The sequence below is a fragment of the Terrapene carolina genome, unplaced genomic scaffold (assembly GCF_002925995.2).
Source record: "Terrapene carolina triunguis isolate 2854851 unplaced genomic scaffold, T_m_triunguis-2.0 Scaffold67, whole genome shotgun sequence".
Lineage (NCBI taxonomy): Eukaryota > Metazoa > Chordata > Testudines > Emydidae > Terrapene > Terrapene triunguis.
The window spans coordinates 34796536-34811351 of NW_020664418.1; positions in this window are offsets into that span (position 1 = coordinate 34796536).

The window sequence follows — 14816 nt, forward strand, 5'->3', positions numbered from 1 at the left end:
TGGTGAGTCTGCGCCCCATTACAGCTAGGTATAGCTAACATGCAGCAATCCCCTGTAGCATTTCAATTTGAAGGAAGAAAGCCTCTTAAGATATGTCTACACTGCAGTTAAAAACCTGCAGCTGGCCCATGCCAGCCAACTTGGGTTCATGGGGCTCGGGCTGTGGGGCTGTTTAATTGCGATGTAAATGTTTGGGCTTAGGCTGAAGCCTTGGCTATGGAACCTTCCCACCCTACAGGACTTTTAAAATGTGCTAAACAAGTTAGAATCTAACAGAAAGAGAAAAGCATCCCTACAAAAGAGAACCAAAAAGAGAATGAATACATGTAGTGATTCAGTTCCTTAAAGTCCATGGTGTAAGATAAATGTTTCCAACTGTTATGGAGCAAGGATAACAAGTGGTATTTTCAAAAGTGATTACATTACTTCCATCACTAATGAGGAGGTAATTGGCTGAATTCACAACATAATCAGAGTGATACTTGATATCATCAGGATGATCTGATGAAGAAAACTTGAGTTTGCTTAAAAGTTGCTAAGTGAAATTTTCAAAAGGACCTAAGTGACTTAAAAGCATGAGTTTCATTGAAAGTCAATGAGGACTTGTGCGGCTAGGTCTACACTACGGGGGGCGGGTCGACCTAAGATACTCAACTTCAGCTACGCGAATAGCGTAGCTGAAGTTGCGTATTCTAGGTCGATTTACCTGGCTGTGAGGACGGCGGCGAGTCGACCACTGCCGCTCCCCCGTTGACTCCGCTTCCGCCTCTCGCTGCGGTGGAGTTCCGGAATCGACGGCAGAGCGATCGGGGATCGATTTTATCGCGTCTACACTAGACGCGATAAATCGATCCCCGATAGATAGATCGCTACCTGCCGATCCGGCAGGTAGTGAGGACGTGCCCTTGTGCTTCTAAGTAACGTAATCACTTTTGAAAATACCATTTGTGACTTGTTATCCTTGCTCCATAACAGTTGGCACCTGACTTACAGGGCCACATGATACCTTTCTGCTGAAAATCATGCATAAATACTAAAATACCATGGAAATTTCTGTGCAAATACCAGTGCACAAGATACAACACAGGATATCCTCAAACTATAAAAAAAAAACAACCACAAATTATTTTAAAAGAAAACTTGGGAAATACATCAGCCAAATGTACAAGATTATAATTTCCCACTAAATAGCAATGCTCTTGTAATATCTTTGTAAGTGTATAAGAAACTTCTCTTTATCCTTCCAAATGAGTTTAACATAGTGGTCCAGGTACCTCTCTCCTAGTGCAGTCATAATTTACCCTGCAGTTCTACAGTTTTCTTTCTTCAGAGATGTTCTGTAATTAACATGGTTTTTGATCATAGGTAGTCCATAATTTTTTGCTTCACTGCATCTCTTTACAGATCTCCCTAAGTTTTAAGAGAGAAGTGGGCATTTATATACAGTGGAAGAATCGGATCCTGCAACAGGATTACTTAGATGATTAAGGATTACTCACGTAACTAAGAGTTTGCAGGATCAGCCTGAAAACAGTACTGTTCAAAGGAGTGAGGGACCATTTGAGCATTGGTTGCAATTTTCGAAGTAGTACAGGGAATTTAGTCACACACTAATTTTTAAATTAACGAAAAATGTGTAGCTAAATTTCCTAATCAGCCCTGAAAATCTCAAACATCAACCAGAGCGTTTCCTCAGAAGATACACGAAGATCCTATATTTAGGAGGTAATGGTTATTACCTCCTAAATAATCATGCCACAAAGACAGGTTGAGATGTAGCCATCTGAATAGCAACAGTGAAAAATGGACACTGCAGTTTAGTTTGATGTGATCTGCAGCAGAGCTAACCCAGACCATTTTTACTGCTACACAGAGGTCTGGCTATCTCCTTTCCCCAGGCTAATCCATGTTCTCTCTTCAGGAATAGTACTCGCATCTCTGTGTGTTCACTTGAGGAACAGGTGGCTCAGATCAGCCAAATGTTAATCCTGGCAGACCTTGAACTTACTGGAACGGTATTGCTGTTTCAACAGGCTTAAAAGTTCCCTTTTATTTTCCTGCCATTGCTGTGATTAATGCTCCTTCCATACACACACATGCACACAAATTAGAACTAATATACACAAAATAGAAAACCTAATGGGTTAAGATGCTGAAAAGAGAAATGAATCCGAAGAGCAGAAGCCAACAAGGAATTTGCAGTTGTTTTTTTTTAATGTATGTGTTTGAGGGGTGGGGATGCATATTTTTACTAAAGGAAGGGAGAGTTAGTACTTCAGATAATCTTACAAGTCAGAAACAAATGCTCCTCATTATCCATTGATTAAAGGAAAAACAGTTTCCTAATCTAGATCCACAAACAGCTGGACAAATCACAATACTTTTTAGATAAATTATTGCCAAATGTTTGGAAATATACTATGTCCTGCCTGTCCTGAGCATTCAGACTGAATGTTTATACTATTTGATTATCTGAGATGACCAATTTGTACTTAGACTGGGGCAGAGCCTAAGACAACACATCTCTTATATCTATCCATACTCGGTAATTATTTCCAAAATCTAAACTGCCCACCATGCAGTTGGAGTGCTGAGACCACTTACGGACACTTTTCCAAATTATGACTCATTACATTAAGCCTTCTCTTCATGAAACTATGCTTAACTGTGCATGTGCTGATTGTTTTCTTTGTCATCTGACTTTCAGACTGGTTACTGATCTCCTTTGATATACTGTGTATGACATCCTAACAAAACCAAGTCTTTAATCAAAATGATGAGGATTCAAATGAGTGCCACTGTCAGACGGCAGGCTAAGGCTAACATGCAGCAGATGTGTACTTGCAGGTCAGATGGAATTAATGGATTTAAGACATCCAATTGGTAAAATCTTGAGATTAACCCTAGATCTGATTTTAAAACCCAACTGGGACATTTTTGCAATGCTGATGGTTTTAAGTGTCATTTGGAGAAAGACCTAATAACCATTTTATAAATTTTGTCTGATTTCAGAAGTCTTACAAGTGATAATCTATTAGGGAACAGGAATTTGTCCCTGGGAATGCAAATGCTTTAATGGCTCTGTGACGAAGTGTCTTGCTGCTGGGAATGTATAGATTGACATAAATCATCTATTTTAGTATTATCGCAAAAAACTCTTTTAGTTTTCATATAACTAATCTACAATAGATGGAAGAGGAAAAGAAGCAACCCAAGGACTGTTGTTTCTAACAGACTCTTTATGAAAACAAGTACAAAATACTAGATAGCTGTAGGCTTTATTTAAGCAATAAGCCCCAACATAGCAGTCCCTTATTACTCAAATAAGGACTAGTCAGGGTTAGGAGGTACCCAAGGCAAATATGCGATTATACTCCTCATTATGATGTCATATTCACTGCCGAACGGGGTAATGTAGGGCATGTGGATTTAATCTTTTTTTTAGTTCCTCAGTTGAACATTACATAATGTATCTTCTGCCCCAGGTAAACAATACATTAGGAAGGGGCCAATCCTGCCAATGTCCTCCAACCCTAGCGGGAGTCATTCTACAAATTGCAGGATCCGTTCCTAAGTGACAGGTTCCAGTGTTTAAGCTTCAGTGTACTGTCTCTTTCTTGAATTCAATACAGATGCAAAGGTTAAAACTGCGTAGAGACTATTTAGAGCACAGTTTTTCATTAAAGAAAATGTCACAAGGTATTTCTTTTACCAGTTTTGATCTGTTCCAGGGAAATACACTAGATATAATTTAATATACTGCAGAAGAAAAAGAAGCAGAATATGCTATATTGATGGCTACAGCAAGATACCAGCTGGGGTAGTGATCTTCGTTTCACACTGATGAGCAGGAACTGAAGAGCGCCCCCTCATTGCTACTGGCATATACCTACAATATGTGAATTCAAGCTTTAATGCACACCAGTTAATTGTAAATTCACTGAAAGTTTCCCAAGAAATGCTGATGTAATAATAAAATGAATAAGCATTAAACACAATTAAACAAAATATCATGGTGATGAGCACAGTATAAATACCCAGGTACATGGGTAGTTAGATTGTTCTTGGGCTCAATCCTGAGACCTGCTCCGGCCCAGGTGCCACTCTGGTAGCTCAAAGAGGCCAGAAACCTGGCAGATCTTCCCAGCTGGGGATTCCTCTTGAATTAAAACGATGGCACCCTCCTACCCCATCCTTTCTCTGCCCCAGTATAGGAGTATGCCAGTACAACGAGTGGGTATGGCTAGACCACACCGTGTTCTGGTGAGCCCCACCTGGTACACCAGCAACTTGGGGCCCATAGCCCATAGCCAGATAGACATAATTTAGAGCAGCCCTGAGGGTGCTTTGATTTATGCCAAGGGATGAAATGGCCCCTGGGAGTCCTCAGGTTTGGTTCCCCCCTGAGCTGACCCCAGCACTTACTGGGCACAGCTGAGACTTGAGGATTTTCTTTTGTTCCTGATTAACGGCTCAGTGCTGTAACCCTTATGCAAATACTCCTTACTCCTGTAATTAATCCCAAACCACTGAGGTCAATGAGACTATGCACATGCATAAGGATTGTGGGATCAGGACCAATGCTTGTAGTCGGTTTTATCACATACTGTACTATTTGTATGGTCACAGATTTCCCTGGCTTTAGAGATAATACAACAATATCATTTTTAAAAAGGTTTCATAAGACAGGTGCCCCTGTTGTCTACTCAAATGTTCTATTAGGTCTGCTAAATTGTGAAGCATACATTACAAAAACTACTTTTCAAGTCAATTACTTTCCTAGATTATTCTTACTGCTATAAACACAAAGAAAGGCTTTTGCATCACATGTCTGTGTTGGAAAGATATGAGGCTCAATTCTGGTCTCACCCACCCTATTGTTAATCAGGAGTAACTCTGCTGAAGTCAGTGGAGTTACACTAGAGTAAAACCTGTGTGAGAGCAGTATCAGCTGCTTTGTAGCTCCCAGCATACCCCACCCTATGTGCACCCAATGAGCAATGGGCACATCAGACAATCTACTCTACATTTTTCCTATCATAAGGGGAAAATATTATATAAAAGTTTTGTATAATTATGGAAATAAAGGATGAGAACTGAAAATGTACGTTCACACTTGTGATCTTAAGTAGCACATTTTTCTTCAGCATTGTTCAGCAGGCTGTGAAAACTAGCCACTTGAGATCAAGATGAGAATACACACTGTTGCCAAAGCAAAGCATAGCATGCCAAGTACAGAATATTGTAACAGTTGAAGGTATTAAATAGAATTCTCTCTGCATGACCATGGCCATTGCAGGTTGGTTATTAAAATAAACTAAATGCTGTATAACTTACGATGCACATTGCTAGACAGGACTTTACTTGGATGGTTTCTACATGATATCACAAAATGTCATGCCATGTCACCAGTGTTAATGAATGAACTTACTCTGGTATGTTATGAACAGTGACCTCAGGTACCTATATAATTTAGCAGTTAACTTGTATCACCACTGTACATGGTATTCACTGACAGTGAAGACTAGTGGGAAGTTTCCCACTGCTGTTGCAAAACACTTTGGAGCCAAATTCTGCCCTGGGATACATACAACCACCCAGTTTTTAATGGGGTGGACAAGGGTGCAGCTAAGGCAGAATTTGTCACTGTAGCCGGCATCATAGCATATTGTCTTTCTATATTATACTGTAAACAGGCTGCAGTAAAGAAACTTCTTAAAAGTGATCTCTACTTTCACCATCCTTGACTAGTAAATCAGTACAGCTCCAGGACTTTGAAAGACCGATACATTTCTTTCTCTAGAAATCAAAGAGCATGAGTATACTTTGTGGTCTGGTTGTCTTCTTTTAAAAAACAAAACAAAAACCCCTCTCTCTCTCTTGTTGTGACAAAGAGGCTTTAGGCAACACAACAATCACAGCATGGTCTCCTCTTCACCATCCCTTCCCAACATACACAATAGAACAGGAGACTGTATTTTATCATGGAAATGGCCACAAGAAGCTTACTTTAATGTTATTAGCAAAGCTTCTTAGTGTCCAAACCTGAGGGATCCAAGTCAGTATGTAAATTTCCACTTTGACTAGTTGAGCAAGTGAAAAATGCAGCAATGTTTTCATAGTGCACTGATACCCAATAAATAGACTGAGGAATCAGATAGTTTCCTAAACGCTGCACATAATGCTGCCCCAGGATTGGGCACAAGAAAACTCACTCATGACCACACTCCCACACCACACCTCTTTCACTGTTTTGCATCATGGCACAAATTCTAAGTGCAGAAGCAGTATACTGGCCTTATGCACCCTTTGTTTTTCTAGGCTAATGTAGGCATCTGGGGTGAAATCCTGGACTTATATGAAAATTTTCTTCAATAGGGCCAAGATTTCACCCCTGGTGTCTAAAGGAAGCAGAATTATTCCAAACTTGCCATAATTGGTGTTAGTTGTTCTGCTTAACTCATTGTTGAATCAGGACCAGCTGTAAAGCATTGTCCGTTTAGGATCAAATTAATAGATGTATACCCTTCAAGTAGAAAAAGCACATAGCTTAATTTATTATAAATCCAGAAGTCTTATGTCAACAGGAAAGTAGTAAATCTATGTGGACAAAACAGGTTAAATAAATCTCTGCTGTAAATCTGTTGCAGTCAATGGAGTTACACCAAGGTTGAATTTGGTTCATTATCTTCAGCCATTATTTTGGCATCCTATACATTCTTTGAACCACAGTTTGAAAGTACCCATTAAACTTCTCTTCAGTATCAATACACTAATGTAACATTCCAAGCTTGAATTAATTCAGCTATGTAAATCAATTCAAAGAAAGAGTCCAGCTGTGCATTTCCTTATGTAACTTGTATTTGATGCACTATTTCACCATTATAAGAGTTACCAGTCAATATCTGAGTTACATCACTTTGTCCTTATTACTTTAGTTTATTTTTAGGGTCTGAAAGTCAATATACAGTACAGCATTTCCCACTGAACTACAATGCCCGTGTGGATTTTTTTTACCAAGAGGGCTAAGCAAACAATGTTTTTATCTCCTTCAATACAAATTCAGTTTGGAGCTAATTGTACATCATTTTTACTAGCTGTAGTGAATCCATACTCTAAACTTACCTGATTTCTGGTGAGAATTCTACTGTGCCTATAATCTTTACAGCCTTTAATTAAAAAAAAATTTAAACCTTTATTCCTTAAATATCTCTTGGATGAAAAGAACAGCCATAACTGAAGAAGAGCCTCATCCCAAAAAGCTTGAGAAGATGCAGATTACTTAGGTCTAGATTGTGAACCACTTACATTGATGAGCAGCTAAAAATGCAGGCAGCATCATTTACTTCAATACTGAGGTCAGTACTGAAGTATTTCTCTTCCTGATCCTAGTTCCTTTATTTATCGGGTTTTTATTCCAAACAGGCTGAAACTATGGTCATGTCCATGTTATCTATCTGGTATCAGAGTTGTTTGCTTGACACCTCCAACACAATCACTCTCAGAATATATAACTATGGCCTGTTTACTTAGAGTCCAGTGGTTCTGATGCATCACTATTTTGAACTAGACTTAGCATAGCTTAGCTTTTCTCTAGTCAAATTTTGTTTCAGTGTTTACGAGAGATAGTAACATTAATGAAATGACTATTCATATCACCTAAAAAACTGAGTGAAGGGAAGAATTCATCAATAAATCCCAAGTTGCTACACTTGTCTTTTAAATTCATTACCATATAATCCTTGATATTTTTAGGCTATTGCACGGTTGCACTGTGTCTGTCATAGTATCACAAAAGAGCTTCAGTTTATAGCAGAAATGGTAGAATGCTATTAGCTTAAAAAATGTAAACTAGTAATTAATTAGATTGGTTATGAACAGAGATATTAAAGTCTCATGCTATCATACTGTAATTTATAAAAATCGGTATAATCTGTATTACAGTATCAGCCACATTCCAGTTAGGTGTCCATGCTGGCTTGTTTGTTTAGCTTGTATAATGACTGTACATATATTCATCCCTTTGCCTGTGGGTCTTTAGCCTTTTGCAGTTCATTGTTCAATGAGTGTGTCTGTTTGCTTTTTTCGCTTGCTGAAAAAGAATTTCAGGCCTTGATGTTATCTTAGGATACTTTGTCTATCAGTCATTGATTGAAAAAACCGGAGATAATCTCTAGGAAAATAGAAGAAATGGGGGTGCACACACTGGAATTGCAAAATGCCTCTGGGGCAAGCAAGGGGCATCCATTTCTTCTGCTTAGATTATACAATCGCGAAGAACTCTCTAACAAGGTAGCTATAGATCCAGACTTCACAGCATGGTCCTCTCTGTTGAATAAACCAAATCAAAACTCTCAAGATGATCCAAAACTCCCACTCTTTGGTAGGAATAATGTGCTGGATTTAAGTGAAAAATGGTTACCAGTGTGTGTCAGGATCTGGTTTGCTTTACTGTAAATAGGAGGCCACCAACCTAGAAATCTCTTTCTGTATCAACAGCAGGATTTGTTTGGATAACCTGTGGTACACTTCAAACCCTTAGAGTAACCGAGTCCTGGGATCAGTGCTACAAGTGCTGCATCTGCAGAAAGAGACATTTAGAGCTGGCATACCAGTCCGGCTGAAGACTTAGAAAAGAAAAGCTTTGTTGGAGCTGAGGGGCAATGGGAGCGACACTGCACTTACATTAGTTTCTGTGGGGCTTTGAGTGATATTTGGAGTGCATGCTTTTATTTTTAAGATTCAAGAAGATTTGCTCATTATTGCTACTGAGAATGTGGAGATGAATTTGGTCCTGGATTGAAATCCATTAGCTCACTAAGTCTGCTTCCACAGCAAAGAGCAGACTGAAAGCCAATTTAACGGGCCACCTAGGGATTCACTGGATGTAGGAGCATCTCCAAGTGGTGCAGGGCTGATGAAATGACTCCTATATCCCCTACCTTCCAGCTGCACTGTAAGGGGTGTGGCTGGGTAAAAGAGTGTGTGGCCAAGGAACTCCATGGCTTGCCTGATTCCCAGCTGCCAGAAGTGCCCCTTGGGGCCATAGTCCGGTGGTACAAGACTGAACAGCCCTGAGGCTGCTCCATCACATCACATTATTTCCAACTCTCATAGCAAGTCTCATGATATTTGGTGTTTTTCCAAAGCCCCAGCTTCTGAAATCCTGTGAGTAGGTGAAAATTTCAGTTTTCATTTAAAAATAAAAAGTTTCTAACCTTCATGATTGCAGAGAAAAACTTGGAAATGTGACCCAAGTGTACTATAAAGGCCCAGAAACCAGAAGGCAAATAAAAAGAACCAAAATTGTAATTTTTTAACATATAAATTTCATGATTTTTAAAACAGTCTTGGGACTTTGGGGAACTTGAATCGTGTATTTTGAGCACTTGGGGTTGCCTTTGCTGCTATCTTGTGCTGGGACTGTGGAGCTGGGACTTGTGCTGGAACTGTGGTACGTCTCCACTGCAATTATAAACCTGCGGCTGGCTTGTACCAGCTGATTCGAGCTCACAGAGGCTAAGAGGCTGCTTAATTGCGGTATAGGCCTTCAGACTCAGGCTGGCACCCAGGCTCTAGGGCCCTGAGAGGTGGGAGGGTCCCAGAGCTCGGGCTGCAGCCTGAGCCTGAACATCCACACTGCAATTAAACAGCTCCTGAGCCCGAGCCCACAAGCCTGAGTCAGCTGGCACAGGCCAGCCGCAGATATCTAATTGCAGTGTAGACATACCCTTAGTGCCATTAGACCGCCCCCACTTGCTCCAGGCAATCAAATGAATCTAGGCCACAGTATTTGGGGGGATGTTTTCATGTGAAAGGTTGACTGAAAAGCTCCTATAAATAAATAAAACACCCGTAAGGGCCCAAATCAGTAACAAAATATGTGCTATCTGCAAACTCAACGTTACAAACATGTTTCTATTCTAAAACAAAATATTGAAAATTAGTTTCCTCTTCACTTACCTGCCTAGGTCTGAGTTTATGGTTCCATGTTTCAGCAGTGGTTGAGGACATGCCAGCTATTTACAGGATTATAAATTCCCCATACTTGGATGGGTTTCTTGTTTGTATTAAGACTGCATGATGGTATTATATAGCAGTGCCGGGAATATAGGGAAAAGATCTGGCTTACGACTTTGTTGCCATCAGTTGTACCAGGAAAAACGACGAGAGACAGATTTGCTAAACTTGCCCTCCCTTTTTGCACTTGCAGTTGGTGGGCACAAATGATTGTGGATGTGTTGTTCATTTTGCACCCACAGTTATTTGCTGGGAAAATTTAGACCTCAGAGGACCTAAATGCACCCACAAATCAGACTCTTGGGGCCTTCATCCTGCAAGGTGCTGAACGCTGTGACCCAGATCCATGGAAGAGCTTAAGCACATGCTTATCTTTAATGAGCAATCCCTCTGAAGTCAAGCATGCGCTTAAGTGCTTTGCTGGATTGGGGCCAGAGTGCTCAGCCCTTGCAGGACTGAGCCCTCCATGTCTAAATGGCCTAGTTATTTGCACCCCAATGTTTCAGACACAGAAAGGAAGGCACAGTTAAGACTCAGGTACCAGAAAGGAGGAAAATATTTGGTTTTAAAACATATTTTTTGCCCATTTTTATGCTTACAAATAAATGTTATTAATGATTTGGGATTTTAAGTAATTTAATTTTTTGAAAGCTTTTCAGCTCATATCTTGTGAATTTAGGAACTCCTTCAAATGCCTATTCATGTGTTAAAATGTACTTCGGAGACTTTTATGAGGCTTAGTATGAATTCAACAGACCATAATGACGCCTTCAGAAAAGTTAAGGTCTATCAGATAAATAAGTCTTTAGGGACTTCTTAAAATGCCTATTATTTACTCAACAGACTGTAACTGCTTCTCTAGCATACCAATACTTAGAGACTTATATCCATAGATTATTCAGTTACCCTGTGTGAGAACAAAGTCTATGTGCTAAAAACTTGTTATGAAATTTTGATTGAAAAAATTGTGTATGCACTAACCAGCTTTCAACATGAGATTGCTCAGCCATATATTTTTCTAAAATGCCAACAGGTTTAGTTCCCTATTATTTACTAATGACTTGCAACATTTTATTTAAAACACATTAATATTTGTTTAGTTATAAGAGCACAAAACTGTAGGACTTGATGGCTCAGAGAATTAGTAGTGAGATATGGAGCTCTTTACTTCTGTCACCAGTATGAATTTGACCCAGGTCAGTAGTGACTGAGAGCCATTACCAGCTAATGGCTGTTTGGTGGCCTATGTCAAATAAGCTGGTGGTCTCACTCTTGGTGTAATGGTCCAAGGTTTCATACACAGACACCGCAGTCCTGAGCTAAAACATAGGCGTACTGCCTGGAAAAGACCATGTAACTCATGACTGATGTCTTTAAAACAGGCTGCTACCACTTGAGTCAAAAAAGGCACCTGTGTCAGCAATTAATAGTGGCAAGTCTTCTATTGTGGCAGTCACAGGGGACAAGACAATCACAAATAGTCAAGTCTGTTTCCTTCTGCTCAGGCAGTGGAATGCATATGTACTAGCTGGAATGTTACATTATACTAAAAAAAAACTACTCAACATACTCTACTAAGTATAGTTGTAGCTACCAAGTAAATCCCTCATGCCACCTGGAGTCTGTGAGCAAAAACTCAGTGAACGGGAAGGTAAAGAGATGGAGAACCAAAGCGGGGGCAAGGCAGGAAGGAGCAGTAAGGTGATGGAATGTTGCTGGAGAAGAAGAGAGAGGGAGAGAATAGAAAGTGAGATGGCAAAACTAAGCAAATAGGTTGAGGAGGGAGCTACACTTTCAGAAGGATCTGGTCTCCTTTTGTTTTAATCCATCCCCTGTAATGCAGGTTCTTAGTGCATAGAAACCTGGGCCCAAGTTCAGGAAGATACTAAAGCATGTGCCTAACTTTAAGCATGTGAGTTATCCCATTGACTTTTGTGGGATGACTCACGTGCCTCATGTAAGGTATGTACTTCAATACCTTCGTGGATTAGAGCCCTAGTAGGGGTTAGTGACCGCACTATAGGGACTGCCCAAACTAATGGGCTTGGCTATGATTTTGAATGGTGGTTTAACTACACCACTGGGATGTGGGATGACAACCAGGAAGTTGTCAAGGAGCAGCAGAGGAAAATGAAAAGCGCTTCCTGAACTGAAGCTTTTAAAAAGGTTGGGAAGGTTTTTAGAACTGATACATGCTGGGTCAGGAATTTTTCCAAATTGGTTCACCCAATCCTACATTTGCTATTAAATATCTGTGAATACACGGGTTGGTTCAGTAGTGAAAGGCTTAAGGATCAGGCCTGGTTGATATTTTTCTTGTAAGGCTCAATATCATGAAAGCATTTGAAGGGTAAAGTGCTGCAGAACTGGCTAGTTTCACATGTCATACTGATGCTGTGTGGCTTTGTAAAGAACTGATACACTTTGACGCTGTAGGCCTGAAGCAAATACAAAGCAAAGGACTTCAGAGCATGTTAAGAGACCGTGAAGCAGCAGCACAAAGCACCAGGTAAGATCAGATTCCTGGCTGTCTTCCATTTCCTTGTCACACTGTGTATGCCTAATAAACTGTTTTACAATAGTGATAGGATATGACTGCCACCTGCATGATATGTAATATATATACTCTATGTTGTAAGCACATTTAGCAGCTGCAAGATATTACTAGTTAAACTTAGAATATCTAGGTGTTCTTTGGTGAGTTTGCCGCTCTCTGAGCTGTGAAAATGCTTAATCTGCATGTCACTTTATATTAATCTGCAATCTAATGTTATCAGTGGGTTGGCACAGGGGCATAACCAAGGGCGGAATCAGGCCTATCATTTTTAGTAAGATATGGTCCCTTAACCAAAAATAGTGCCGGCCAATGTGCGTATATATTTTGTTTTGTTTTCCACATTTGAAAAGCAGTTAAGAGTGGCTCTTGCTCCTTTCAGAGCTGCAACTGCTAGCCCCTTTAAAAACATAAGCGCTCATTGCTGATATGTGATAATCGATAGAGGATACGAATATGGACTGGTTTCTAAAGAACTGTAGGAAAAATAACCAACTATAATTGGTTGTGAGCTGCTTTTTTTGTCTGTCTGATATTTAGATTGCAAGCTCTTTGGAGCAGGAACCATCTTTTTATTCTGTGTTAGATGGTGCCCAGTACAATGGGGCCTTAATTCTGATTGGGACATCACGCTTCTACCACAATAATTAATAACAATTAAATGTACTATAAGGCCTTAGACTAGAGTGGCCTCAGGCATTTGGTTTTAGGGTAGGGTCCAAGAGACTTATCAATGGCTTTGGTATTAAAACTCCTTTTCTGTCCTTAATTCTTTCCTCTTTTGTTTCTTATAGTTACTTTTTTGTCAGCTTCAGTTGTAACACTTCGTTCTTTTTATGACTTGCCCTGTAATACCAATAGGTTCTGCTCTGCTCAAAGGCAAAACTTTATGCTAGAGTTATGGCAGAGGATTTTCTTGATGTGTTTAGCCCTTCACTACAAACTTGGTGCTTCCCACGATCAGGTTGACATGGCAGCCCTAAGACTATTACAACTACATTTTTATCTTCTACACCCCACCATTGCTGAGAACATAAGAAATCCCAGCATCTTTCAAGAGAGGGGGAAGCATCTCTCTACTTTCCAATAGGTAACTACTGATACTTCATACGTAACTATTGATTTTCTATCCAGGGATATGCAGGAAATTGTACAAAGAGCATGAGTAAGGATGCATCTAATAACATGTCAGACTTTTCCTGTTTCCACACTTGGATGCTCAGTCCAGAATACTGATCCATGCACCAGAGAACAACCACAGTTTACAAAGTCAATATATACTGTATGAAGTAGCCGTATAGTGATGATAGCTACCACAGGGAATGAAACCTAGACTTTTTAGATGCAAGCACAGAGCATGGGCAGGATCTGACTTTCCTCTGAAGTAGGCTCAGCTAGAGGAAAAGTATTGATTTTCACCACAGCCATCCCTCTTTCAAAAGTTATTTCATGTTTGAAAGGAATGTATGAGGTTATGGAGGAAGAGAAAAAGCGTGGAGTATTATTTTAATTTTTATAATTATTTTATTTACAGGCCCCAGTCATTTTATTTTTTGTTCCTGAGTAACAAGAAACAAATAATGTGGAGGGTTTTCTTTCACCGCAATGCATAGTGCAGCGCTGTAGTGTGAGTAATGAGCATTAGCCGTCAGGCCGAGTAGTCTTAGCAGTTAGTGTGTGGGCAGACTTTAGTAGTTATTCTTTCTTCCAACTAGATATCGTGGACAATCATATAAAATGAGAAGTATCAATAAGCAAATCATGAATGGTTTGGGTCCATTTGGATAAGGACCCAAACAATGAGGTACTTCTCTAAACCATTCCAGACTCTTGAGTCTGCAAAAGAGGATAAGCATTTCTCTAAGGCTCTGTGAAATCTGCCGTTTCAGTTCATGAGGATTTCACAAACGAAAATCAGTAGGTTTGATTCATAGACCTTCAGTTGATACTGGCCACTGTGAGAGGCAGGATACTGGACTAAAGGGTCTGATCCAGAATTGCAGTTCCTTCGTTCCTATGCCTTCCTGTGTGATTGAGGAAAAAATTATAATAATAATTACCATATATACTCGTTCATCAGTCCATTTGTTTATAAGCCGACCCCCCAAGATGGTAGGTAAAAATAGCAAAATCTATATGACCCTTTCATAAGCTGACCCTATATTTCAGGGGTTGGCAAACTTTGGCTCCCTGCCTGTCAGGGTAAGCCACTGGCGGGTCGGGACGTTTTGTTTACCTGGAG